Source organism: Corvus hawaiiensis, chromosome 5, assembly GCF_020740725.1.
Source record: "Corvus hawaiiensis isolate bCorHaw1 chromosome 5, bCorHaw1.pri.cur, whole genome shotgun sequence".
Classification (NCBI taxonomy): Eukaryota; Metazoa; Chordata; class Aves; order Passeriformes; family Corvidae; genus Corvus; species Corvus hawaiiensis.
Window position 1 is genome coordinate 33,643,026 of NC_063217.1, and position 13,693 is coordinate 33,656,718.

At 45.9% G+C, this 13,693-nt stretch overlaps 1 long non-coding RNA gene across 1 annotated transcript; it reads right to left on the bottom strand.

The window, feature by feature from the left end:
• Positions 1-1,162: 1,162 nt before the first annotated feature.
• On the bottom strand, positions 1,163-10,325 carry LOC125326696. The gene is made up of 2 exons (XR_007203947.1): positions 10,257-10,325; positions 1,163-4,703 (listed from the first exon to the last, which is right to left on the bottom strand). It is a non-coding gene; the product is annotated as an uncharacterized LOC125326696 (long non-coding RNA).
• Between the last annotated feature and the right edge of the window lie 3,368 nt (positions 10,326-13,693).

Below are 13,693 nucleotides of genomic sequence, written 5' to 3' on the forward strand. Positions count from 1 at the left end.
GACATGATGACTTCCCAGGGCACCAGCCTGAACTGGGGCTGACAATTGTTTAAGGGACCCACGACATGGACTTGAGCAGCATAACCATACTGAGAGACTAAAAACAGTGATCCTAGCTGATCAGTGCTCTGCTAGGAGTGCGGGGGTTTGTATGAAAGGTGGGTTGGAGGAAGCACTGCTGATGCTGGGAGGCTGCTGGCGTGAGCTGGGGTGAGCTGGCGTGAGCAGTGCTTTCAAACTTGAGCAGCTGAGCATGAGCCACTGCATAACCCATCCCTGCTGCTTCTGGAAGCATTCTGGAGCTGCCTGGATTGTGCTCCCTGCCCGACCATGGGCTATGGCACTCTGCAAAGAGACAGCGCATGCAAACGCACATCTGTACTTCCAACCATGCAAAGAAAAAAAGCCCACTGTGTCCAATGAACAAACTTATTTTTGAGGGTTTTTAAAAAGCTTTTCTTTCAGACCATTGTCTGGTTTTCACTGGGGAGCATCACTTTCTTTCAAAGAGGAAGTGAGGGCTTAGAAAGGATTTGGTTTTACAGTGAAGGGGAATTGCAGGACACTCGGCCATAGCTCGGCCTCACTTTGCCTTGTTCAGAAAGCCCCGTGTTCAGCAGAGTTGTGTGCTGAGCATCCCTCCCAGCCTGTGGGGTGGCTGCAGACAGAGTTCCTTCCCCTGGCAGCCCGGGGGCACACGTGTTCATCCCTGTGCATAGGTGTGCCTGCGCACAGGCTGTCTCTGCAGCGCGAAGGGCAGCAGGCTGTCTTTACCTTTTACCACTTGATAAAAAGCAGAGATAAACAAGAAGTTTCTAAGGGGACAAAACGGGCCTGGAAACAAGTGCCACTGTCAGTCAGAGGCCACACATGGTATCCTGTTCTTGGAGATTCTTGCAAGCTTTAGCCAAAGCCTAGACTTGACAGGGATGTGAAGGAGGAGCAGAGGAAGGCAATATTGACTGTTTCTCTGTCCTTCTCTTTGGCTGCAGACTTCTTCTACCCTTTCTTTCCAACTTGAGTGAAAGTGCCCACTGGGTTAAGAAGCTTTGAGAAGGATTTACTAACTGCTATGCCACCTGCTTCTCCACAAACCTGGCGGAATCTTTTTTTTTTTTTTTCTTCTTATTCACAGGCTTTTCAAAGAAATAAACACAGGTAATCAGTTTTAACCAGAGATTTATTTCATCTCATTGCCTCACCGATACTTTGACCATTTCATAGCAGTTGTGGATGAAATGCTGTTTCATTACACAGGAATTCCTCACAAATGTGGGGAGAGTTCCCACTATCCACCCTCACCTTCCCTGACAGCGGTTTGCATGTGTGCTGAGCCAGGCTGGCCACGGTGTCTGTGCCCCAATGGATGCTCCATGTGCCCTTCGGAACTGGCAGGGAGAAGGAGCATGCTGAAGAGCAGCTGATTCCCAGGCTGTCTGCTGACAAGTGACCCTCAGGGCAAGGCCAGCACAGGGTTGAGGAGCAGGGGTCCGCTCCCTCTCAACACCCGTGTCTGGTATTGCTCAATGCAGGGGCTGCCTGGGCATGGCACGGCACACAGGAGTGCTTGCCCCCCCTCCACTCCAGCAGCCCTTTGCACAGACCTGCTGAATGGAAAGGAGGAGAAAAGAAACAGGAACTTCTTGGAATCATGTCATCCCAAAACTGAGAAAAGAAGTGAAAGTTAAATAAAAGGGACTGTTTTTAGCAAAGGCCGTTGAACTTCCTAACCTCACAGTGAGCAGTTCCCATGCTGCAGTCCTTGGAGGCATGGCTTGATTCAATTCAACAGTTTCAGCTCCTTATTTCCTGTCACTTATTTGTATTAATTACCAGCTGGCATTATATGAAACTTTCCCTTGGTGTCTTCTAATGCAGAGGGAAATCTCAGACTACCTCTAGAGTGAAATTTAGCAATAAATTATTAAAGTCTCAGTTTCTGAGTTAATAGGGAAGCATTAGATGAAAGTAAGTGCAGCTTTCTACACCCTCTGTGGTTAGCCTGCCATATCACTTACTTATCTTAGCCCAAAAAAGAAATAGCACCTTGACTATTTTTCTGTGCCTGCATCCCTCAAAAAACTCTGGCCCAGTAAAAGTGTGGGCCTGATTTTCAGATGAATGGTTTATGCAATTTTCACTTATGAAGGCCAAGAGCAGCATAGTGGGAACTCACACCAGACTTTCAAAAGTGGGTGGGTGGTAAGGTTGAACAGCAAGTTGGGAAAATTTTAGCATCAACTCTAGTGCAAATGCAGCTTGAAATTCTATTAAACTCTAGGAAGACAACGTTAGCAGGTACCAGTGACCGCACAGGTATCACCAGGCACTTGCCAACTCTGCTCCAGTGTTTAAAAGATCCTGATATTTCCTTTTGTTTCATCATTGCACCTCCCAGATGTGGTCAAAACCAATTTTGATCAAAAGAGGAAACCTTTTTTTTCAGATAGCAAAAGGGAAAAAAATGGGATAACCACAAGCATTGTTCTGTAGTGTATATGACTAATCCATGAAAGATGCACGGAGTTACAATTTCCATGGGAAAACAAATGAAAACTGTGGCATGCTCCCCCATAGCCTCCATAAAGTAAAACTTCAGTGTGATCCAGGGCTCAAAAAGCAGTGTCTCCTCTCAGAGAGAGACTCAGGATAAAGAGTTTCTTGAAATATCAGTGAAAAGTACTGTACTGGGCACTTGATAAGCTTCTCATCCTCAGGATGATATTCACATCTGTTGCTCTGGGAATAACAAAACATTTCATATTTCTTAGACAAAACTAGGCTAAAATGGAATTATAGCTGGGAGCAGATTAATAAACTCCAAGTAAAACATATCACAGGACTGTAGCAATTATCTATCAAAACAAAGTATGTTAAAACTCTAGAAAAATCAGACTTGCAGGTAAATTTAAATGGAAATGTAAACACATGAACACAGAGAGACATAGGCAGCCAAGCACGGCAGGGATGATGGTGCTTCTGTGAGCATAGTGGCAGTCCAACCCCACAATTTCTGGACAGCACCTCATGGCATATAACCTGCTTCATCTGCTGTGTTCAGCTGAGGGCCCTGGGGCCTTGTTCTTACACTGTTTTACCTCCAGTTAAATGAATGTATATGTGAAAAATTGTGCTGATTTGTTTTCATCAGGTCTGGATACTATCCTGGAACTCTTTCCCCTTAGTTGGTGCAGACACTAGAGTATGTCAGTCCAAAACCCCAAATTAATTATTAGTTCTAGAAAAGGTCAGCTACAGCAGCTTTATACAGGAACTAAAATTATTTAAATATTCCCTTCATTTATGTGGCCCAATGTGAAAAAAGAAACTGAACAACAGAGCAAAGCTTTAAAGTTAGCCACCAACTACCAAAAGAGGCATCAAGACATACTACATAATTGCCAAGCTGCCTATTATAAAGGTGTATTTATTAAAATAAAGGATTTAAAATTACTTCCACCAAACTTTCTTACAGTCCACCAAATCACTTCAGCCTGTCCTTGGTCTAATGGAAATTCTCATGTATTGAGCATTATATGCATGCCTTTGTGCTTGCTAGCATACTGGCTTGTCAGAACAAGCACCACTACGGCAAGTGGGCTGGTACTGGTGGCACTGGTGCTGCTGAGAGAGAGCTGCAGGACTCAGAGGCAGCTGGTTCAGATGAGGATATCACACACTGTTCTCTCCTGGAGATGGCCAAAATTTTAATTTCTTACCAGACACTGTATTTTATCACACACTGTATAAGGTTCCTGTATGACTTGTTCTAAAAGTCCTGAGTATCCCCTTATGTACTGAAATAAGGAGTGGATTACATCCAAATAATACTGAACAAACTTGTTAGCAACATTTGAATTATACTGAGTATGCTGTAAATGTGGGAGGGGAAAATACAGGATTTACCATGTAATATAGCCCTGGAAATTTCATAAACAGAAGGACTAATTGATCTTATTGAAGACTAGATTATTTCCAGGACCATGACTGTAAATGCACTTGTTCATATCCATATGTTTCTATCTGACTGGACCAGTGGTCCATTTGCAATACAAAGCTGCACTGTGTGGCCAACAACAACACAACAGGGCTGGCCCAGTACTGGTCCAGTCCCAGCCATAGCTGCCTCAGAGGGGAAGTGTGCAGAGGATGGCTTGGGGATCCAAGCATCTGGTGATGAGTTGTCAAACCCTTTCTGTAACGAAAGAGGCAATGGTGGGGAAACATCATGCAGGAGGGGGAAATCTAACTCAGGAAACTGCCCTTATTGATGAGTACAACTGTTTGCCTTTGGTGGCAGGTGTTGCCTGAAACATTAAAAACTACCCCAAAATCAACAACAAGCTTGTACGGTGGCACTCCACCCTCCATCAAGGATTCCTTCTTCCCATGAAGATAGTTTGTGATGCCTTGAACTTGGCGTCATGCTTCACTTTGCAGAGAGTAAGGCCAATACCCCTTACAGAGCATGGCTGGCTGAGCATAGCTAAGACTGATCAGAGAGCCCCAAATAGCTGTGTCTCAGTGTCACCACAGGGCTTTGGCACAGCAAAGCACATGGCAGAAAATAAAACAAAATGCTTTCTCCGGCTATAGAAGTAACAGGCTGAGGCTGGACAAGAATACCTTGCAATTTTTCTTTCATCCCTTTCTGGCAAGGAACAGCTTCCTTTCCCATGAAGTCCTACCTTCTTCCACCACATCTGCTTAAAGAAAACCTAAAACAAACAAACAAACAAGCAAACCCACCCACCCCCAGAAGAAAAAAGCACCACCAGCAATGGAAAATAACCAAACAAGCAAATCCTAAACTTCAACAAAAAGAATGGGGAGATACTGATGCAACACAGCTGAAAGACACAAGGTTTAGCTGCCATTGCTCAGGAAAGTTTGCCAGCCAAAATGCAGCTCTGCATGTTGTTATAGCTGTTCACCTCATGGCATCAGGCCTTGAAGGCATCAGTAGCTGAAGTCACCTTGGAAGAAGGATGGCTCCTGGTGGAAACATGCTCTGCAAGCCAACAAGGGCACCAAGTTAAACCTTTCAGCTACAGCCCCACTCCCTAGGCAAAGGCCAGGGCAGAGAGGAGAACTGTCCCTGGCTGCTCCATGGCCAGCCATATCTCCCTTTTCTTTGCTCAAAGTTTGTAGCTGCTCTCTGTAATTTCTCCATAACCTGGTCTTTCTCTGCAAAATATGCCACCAATATCAGAGGTATATCCTTGGTAATCTGTTCCCCACACCTTTCTGTGTCTTTCTAGTGGTCTCCATACCACCATAAGACCCTGCTTTACCCTGCTGTTACCTTTCTCAGCTTGCTGACACATTGAGTTTTTATAAGTTTATAAAGCAGTTATATCATCTCTTCATCTTTAAAAGCAGGTATTCATGGGAAGATAGATACCAAATCTCTTATTTTCTGATGTCCAGACCCAGCTTACAATTGGTTAGATGGCATGCCTAGTTATGGCTCCCTCACCCAAATATTTACTCTTGGCTGTAGTTACCAACAGCAATCCCACCTAATTCATACCTAAGGAGCCAGAATCATGAGCCATGCCCCTAGCTCCAGTTCTGCCTGCTGACTGAGAAATAACCTCTCCCCCTCACAGAGGGATTTCTTTAAACCCAAGCCTGTAAACAAGCTACTTTGAGCTTGGAGTTTCATGTCATTTTTAGGACAGACTGAAAAACGCTTCTAGTAGCAATAAAAAACCTCCCCACCCTCCTTTCATTTCAGCTGAGTTTAAAAGGGATCTTGTCCAAGTTTTTCATGTAAAAAACCTCTTACTCCCTCTCTCAAGTGGTTTGATGGGGTTTTACATCTCTATCTGATCTGCAGGGATGTTTTTCCGGGCATGTACATAGTGCCTGCTGTCCCTGGGGCGGGTAAGCAGAGTTGTTTCTTGACTGTTGGGCTTCGCTTCAGCTCCTTTCTTAGAAAGTACAAGCCATGCAGGAAACCTTGCTGAAAAGTCACTGTACGCTTTAGAAAGTGAAAAACCTGCTCTTGGGCAGGGCCTGAAATCTGACTGTTAGCACCGCGCCCCGAAAGCTCGGAGGCGATGGAGCTCCCAGCAGCCCTGGGGAGGCAGTGGGTGGATGCAGGGGTGGAAGAACACCCCAGTCCCACCCCTCTGGCCTCCTGCAGCTTCACCGTAAGCAATTAGTGAGTAACCATCATGCAGTTTAATCTCATATTATGTTATGCAGCAGAGACAGTTTAAAAATAGGTTTCTTGGTGCCAGCCCAAGCTTCCCATCCCCTGACAAGTGTGTCTGAGTCTGGCTGTGATGGACATGGAGGCAAGAGCTTTGCTCAGCAGAACACGAACTGAGCAACTTTTTCTAACTAGTTTCTGCAGATATTTTGAAGAGTGTCAGTGAAGCTGCTGCTGTGGATTCGTTTCACCTGTATTCTGGAATTGAAATTTATCTCTAACAAAAGGGTACAGGGAAAAAGAAACACGGGGACCTGCACTACTGCAAGCTCTTTTACAAAGTGGATTTAGATGCAAAGCAGGTGTGCCATGGTCTGGACCAGAGTATACAGAAATGAATCATGTAACAGCAGCAACTCCTGTTCAAGAGTCCTCAGATGAGGTGTAAGGAAGAATCAGGTATGGCTGCCCTGAGGTGGGGGCATTTCCATCCCCCCTCTCCACCAAAACGTTTTTACCATTTCTGCTTTCAGGCTGTGCTGCTCAACTTTTGCAGAAACCAAGTTCTTGTCCCATAGCCCAAGGACATCTTACCGTTCCCTAGTAGGCTGAGAGTGTTAAGATCATTCTGGCAATGCATGTCCCCATGGGAAGGTTATCAGAGAGTACTTGGTTTTGCCATGCGAGTGTGAGACTACCCCATGACCCACTGGCATGCACCAAAACCAGTATACAGTTTGGAAAAACTGGAGTTTGCATTAGACTGACTTCAATCAGATGGTTTAATGAGAACAACTCACAGACACCACCTGTTCTTTCTACCTTCCATATCACATAAAGGTTTGCAGATGGTTTATGAGATGTTACAGTCTGTGCTTTGACAGCTGCAAGATGTTCAGGTTGTTTATAGAGACTAGAAGAGAACAAATTCAGCCCCAGCTCCTTCCCCACCTACATGTGAAGCTATATGTGGAACAAAGTGTCTAATGCTTGCACTGAACCTCATTTCCACTTGCAGAGCTGAAGACAGGAGGAAAGAAGAGCAGAAGACTGCAGGACCTGAATACAAGCGCAGCGGTTCACTGAGGCTTCCTTCAACACCCCACTCAGCAATATGGCTTTAATCTTTTCACTGTTATTCTGATCGATACCTCTTTCTGACATGATCTTACTAGGGAGGAAAGGCACTTCCTGAGGGGATCTACAGCTGTGCATCCAGAACAGACCCACTAAAGTATCTGTAACCTCAACATGACAGGAAAAAACTTTGCTCTGCCAACACCAGCCATTCTCGGGCTTGTCATCACTTGGCAATTTTTGGTGTTCAGACATGCTGCTGACAGAAATTGTGTGAGTTGCTTAAACAGGAGAATCTGTGCTCTGGATAATGCCAGTGAATCATCATCAAACTTCTGGGAAAAGGTTTTCACCAAGGTTAGCCAACAGAGCTGTAAAGTCACCTGCCTCAGTGAAAAATGTCACATTTAAAGCAGCAGAGGGGAAAAGTCTTGGCTAAGTGAGGGAAAGGCTTAAGAATTGACATTACTCTCTGAGGGAAGGGATAACTATCATGTGCACTTACATTTGCTGTGAAAGAAATTAGACACAGCAAACAGTAGCATTTACAGAGAATTCTGCCTGGTCCTGCAACAGCTATGAAACCCAAGTCTGCCAGAAAAGCAAAATCTGGAGCTTCTGCTCAGTGTGTGCCTAAGGAACTGCTCCAAGCTGCTGTCTCTTATGGGTCAGCCTTTCCCTGCCACAAGGTGTGCCAAAAGCTTACACTGCATTGTGAAGGTTGGTGTGGCTGAGGAGCTTCATCTGCAGCTGAGAAGATGACCTAGCTGGCCGAAATAAGAGCAGTGATGTCTGAAGGCTTGTGTTTCATCCTCCCAGAAAAGGTGCTTTGGTGATCAGGGGCCTGCCAACAGGCTGTCATGCTCTGAAGCAGGTTTCCTGCAACACAATGGGACATGCAGAAAGCCTGGGGAGAATTCTCTCTCTTGGATTAAAGGAAAAAGTGATCTTCACAGTTTCCAGGAAATAATAGTGAATGGTAAGATCAGATAGGTAGATTTTAATGAGCATTTATGTTAAGGACATCTGAGAAGAGCAAAACGTGATTGAAGACACATCAAAAGAGTGGCTTGCTCAGGATTTTGTAAGGGGCATAGCTTCTCTTGGGACTGACAACAAAATAAAGATCAAATATAACAAACCAGAACCCCATCTGACTTCAGAGCAACTGAAAGGTCCACATGGAATTTTGAACCACAGAGGTCAGAGATAGATTTCAGGGGACTGTATGGCTGAAGCCATGAAGAAGTGTTACAATTAAGAGACGGCAGAGCACAATACCACTGCTCAAGTAAGGGATCATGCTGCAGAGATCAGAAATGGCATAACAGGCAATGAGCTAAGGTCCAATGTTTTGCCTTTGTGGGTTCTTAACTCAAAACAAGTGCAAGTCCTGGATTCCAGGAAAAAAAAGGGTGGAGAAGGGGGAGGGAAGGGGAAGGAGGAGGGGGAGGAAAAGGCAGGGAAGGCTGGGGAAGAAGAGGGGAGGGGAGGATTTAAAATCTAACCCAAGGAAATTTTGATGTGCTTGTTGTAAGTTAAAAGCAATAAGAAAGGTACAGTCACTAGAGGCACAAAGATCAATGCATTAATCTTTATGTTATTTGACTGGGGAGGCCTAAAATTTCAGATGCACAAGGCTCCTGTTTCTACGTCATAGTTATGAATTACTATGATATATTATATTATATTATATTATATTATATTATATTGCTATGAACCATGAATATTTTGTTCACTTTTGCACTGAGCAGATGGCAAGAGACTGGAAGGGATTCAGACAGCAGTAGACATGATTTAAGAGATGCTGGAAGAACTGGCTTGAGAAACAAGCAAACAAATGTAAAACAGGATGAGAAATGGGCTAGAGCGCTTTAGAGAGTATAAAACCACTGAGAGAGGAACTACTTAGTTTTATAGAACAGAATATAAACAAAATGAATGTACTATGAGTAACCAAGAGCTCTGCAAAATTAACACTAGCTGGTCTCACTGCACTGATTTAAGTCATCACTCCTTTTTCTTGCATCTCAGCTCCAACAGGGGCAGCAGCAAGATGGGCAGTGCAGCCTCCCCTCCACTGGCAGTCCACTGAATGGTGGATTTAAATCTTCACTTCTTCCAGGCTAGAAGTGCACACCAAACTTGCGTGAGTTTGGGTGGCCAGTGCAGATCTGCGCCACTGATCCTGCCCCAATGTCTCCAGCAGTGCAGGGATGAAGAGGAAACATGGTTGGCAACTTCCACAGCTACCCTAGCAAGAGCTTCTTGTTGCTGTGAGTAACCCCCAGCAGCAGCTTCTCTGTGGGGGCGTTCAACAAATCCGTATGGAGGTGAGGTGACAAAAGCAAACACCTTGATCTGGTGCCCCGCACCAGAATCCCTCTTTTCCATACTGCCAGCTCCAGTATGCACTGTACAAAACTTCACTTGTTCCTTACAGCTGCCTGGCCAGCGGCTTCTGGGCACTGCTTTCCCCTTTGGCCTTTACCTGCAGTGCATCGACAGACCAGTGATCCCCAACAACTTCAGATGATCTCTCCCATTCCTTCACAAGCCCTGTGCACAGCAGGAGAGAGGACCAACAGGAGGGGTGGGCTGCCTTTTCGGAGAAGCCCACTTCTTGAACTCCTGGGTGCTGCCTTTGGCTTTATCACTTTCATGACATGCACATGCACAGAGAGCTGGCAGTGTGTCGAACATCCGTGCAGCTCCACCCCCTCCCTTTCTAGCACTCATCCCTATTTCTAAAGCAGGCATAAAGATGCAGATGCCCATACTGAGCCCATACTGAGCCCATGCAAAATATTTCAGCCCATTCACATCAGAGCTTTTCTGTGAGGCATGGCTTGCCCCCGGCTGGTGGCCCTTTGTGGGATGCTCATGTCTGCAAGTGACCAGAGGGATGCTGGGCCCCCAGTGGGATGCCTGCCCTTGCACCCATGCACCTGTGAGCTCCCACCCCCATGCACTTATGCTCCAGTGCAGTCATGCACCTGCACACCGTGCACCCACCTACCCATGCACCGTGAATCCGTGTGCCTGGGAAGCCGCAGCAGCTCCTGCCAGCGCTGCTGCAGCGCTGTTTGCTGCCTCCACTTCAGTGGCCATGGCAACTGTTGTTGTGTAATGAAGTGTTGCCAGGATCCAGGCCAGGAGCAGAGCTTTGCAAAGGAAATGAAAAATAAAAAAATCAAACCATGGAAAGGCATGATGTCAAGCCAATGAAATCCAAGTCCCCCTTCTGCCTGGCGTCACACACACTTTTCCACACTGGCCCCTGCAATCCAGCCTTGCCACGGCTGACCCAAGAACCAGCAGCTGAAGAGTCACTCCACAAACCAGTGCATGTGGCTGTTTGTGCTACTTTCTCCCAGTGATAATCAAGAACAAATTGTGTCCACCACCCATCTAGTTGTTCTTTAAGGAAGTGGTTCAGACAACGAAACACATCTTACCGAGCAGCTAAGCCAATAGAACAAGCTACCTACTGCAGGATACCAGGCTGGAGCAGCTTAAATACTTGTTCTTTTGACCTAGAATTGTTTGCATTTGCTTCGCTGAAAATCCCTTCATTGAAAGAAGAGCTGTTTTTAGAAGTGCCAGAGCTTGAAGGTCTTTCTAGGTTTGTCTCCATGAGGGGCAAATTCACCAAGGAAGCAGGAGGCCTAGATCAGGGATGCCTGAGCCCTTTCTGTGCCAGCCAGTTCAAATGCAGGAATCTCATCCCTGCTATGGTGAGCCTTGCCAGGCCAGGGGTGTCCCAAACAAGCATGTGGGAAATACACTGCACCCTACAGGGCTGCAGCTCATCTGGGTTTTGCCTGGGTGATTCCTGAATGCTTCTCACTGCATAACAGGACAGAAGGAAAGACAGGCACTGGACAGGGAAACTCACACACATTTTTTTAAAAGACAGAGGGTGGAAAAGCAGGAACAGAGGCAAAGGAGCAGATATTAACTTCCAGCCTTTAATCCCTGGGTTCAACAAGGGCATTTCACCACCACAGCCTGTAGTCAGGCTGGCCTGCCAGAGTGTGAGTTTGGGAGAATGAGAGGGAAATGGGGAAGGAAGGCTGTTTTCTAAACAAGGGAAGGGGAAATTGTCTCTGTCCCCAGACAGAGTAGAAATATGAGGAAATGCTGTTTGCACCGGGCAATTTCTGTTTTTCTCTCAGGGTTTTCAGTCAACACTAGCCTTGGCAACTGGTGTCTGTGAGCTAAACACTCTGGGACAACAATGCTGTGAGGAGAAAAAACACCAATGGAGGTTTAAACTACTTGCAGAAAGTACCCTGGGGAGTGCTGTTTCCCTGGCACTGGTTTCACTCACTGTAAAACCTAAAGTTTAGCCCCATCTCAGTCGGAGCTCAGGCGAGCCCACAGCTCCTGGCTTCTTCAAGGTAGCAGTCATAGCTGCTTTCCCTCTCAACGGCAGTGAAACCCGGCAGCTGTCAGTCTTCCCTGGCAGGATCCTGCAGGACAGCCTCAGCCTGCGGGAGGTGGGGGCAGGGAAGGGGCAGCTAATGGTCTCCAGGACATGTTAGCTGCCTTCTGTCATACCTGGGACAAGGGCAGGAACTTCGGGTGAAAGTTTTCACCCCTTAAAATGTGGCTCGTTTTGGCTTGCAGAAATGCATGTTTATTATAAAAGGGAGTTTGTGCAAAGACACGAGAGCTCACCCTTCCTTTCCCCCCTTGCCATTGCAATGCCACAGCTCCCCTCGCCGCAAGGGAAGGTTGCTGGCGTAGCCCAAGGCTCTCCCAGTCTCTGCTCCATGGATTTGCAGGAAGGCGTTTGCAGCTCGGAGCAGATGCAATCGCGTGCTTGGGCTGACATCTAGTGTCGGCATGGACAGGGCCTTTCCTCCCAACATGCTTACGGTGATCTGAAAGGAAGAATGAAGAGGACATTTCTTTGGCTTAGTACTAATCTGGTTAGAAACCTGACCCGTAAGCCCGCGAGTACCTTTGCTCCATTAAAGACCAAAGAAAATAATAAAAGAACACTCTAAAGTAGAATTAAATATTGTTAAGGAAACTTCTCCACCCTAGATTTCCTGCAGCAGAGTCAAGCATCTGATTTCGGGGGAGGGACAAACATTAGGTAATTGAGTGGTACAGCAGTAGGAGCAGCTCATCCTGGGTGGCTACAGGGAGGGACCACAAACAAAGGAATCCCTGGGCTTTTATACCCTCACAGTCTATGTAACTGTTTCAATGGTTATTTTGGGGTCTGGGGTCTTCCAGTTGTTCACTGGCTGGACAGTTATCACCCTGTGTCACCTTTCACCTATGTTTTTTCTATTTTTGGCTTAGATCTGTTCTGACCTTTTCACATGGTACAGTCAGGAAAAAAAGGTTTTTCAGGCATTTTATCTGAAGCTGCAGAAACAGACTTCAGGCTTATAAACATGTGAAGGAAGAGGAAAAAGTGTTTATGCTCTACTTTCCCCACAAAACTGGAAGGGATTCTTGTGCAAGAGGGCTCCCTAGGCCCTGTTGGTCAAAGTCCATAGTGTTTATGCAGGAGTTGGCTTTGCTAAAAGGGTCAGATGGAGTCAGGGAGCAGATCTTATCATCCTGACAGAGCAGGCATCCTGCCATTGAAGTTTCCGCAGGAAGTTTCCTGTTGCTGTTTAACCTTTAAATATGTGGTCTTTCTTGTCAGCTTTCCCATCAGATATCCCATTTCAGACAACCAGGCAATTCATACTTAAGTTCAGTTGGTGCAGGGTATATTCTGGAACCATAAACTGTTTGCTCTGTACACACACTTCAACTCCAGAATGTACATGGAGATACTTTATATTTAACTCTGACCCATTTAAGGACAAAACAGTCCCTCATATTGTTTTAGTTATAGTATATTTTACTTAATGCAGCACTCAAATATATGCATATATGCATTTATGGCCACTGTTTATGTTTGATACAGACCCTCTCTTTATCTTCATGGCCTCATTGCTGCCATCAGACCACAAGCAATCTGCCTCCCCAACATAAAACCAAAATAGCAGAGAGTTGATCTTGGCATGTAGAAACAGCCACTGAAGACAAACCTCTGGAGAGGAACAAGCCCATCACCAACCCCTACAGTTACTGAAAGCATCCTTTAGTGACAGGTTTCCTCCTGGCTCAGCCACAATGCTAAGGGGTAAGGATGGTGGATCCTCTAGGGGGGAAACGGTCTGACATAGCACAAACAATATACATCAAGGGTAATAGCCAGGGTCTGGGGTTTCATAACCCTCTTCCATTACACCAAGGCTATCATAGCACTTGAAGAATTAGAGTTTTCTTCCAGAAGCCTTATTCCTGAGCCAGCTGCTTCTGGAGGTGCCCACTTGGGCAAACACTGCCTCTGCCATGGCAAACCACAGCAGAAGGGGCTGTTTGGAGATCACACCTCAATTATTAAATCTGATGTGTCAGCTCAAAAGAAGATGACAAAAC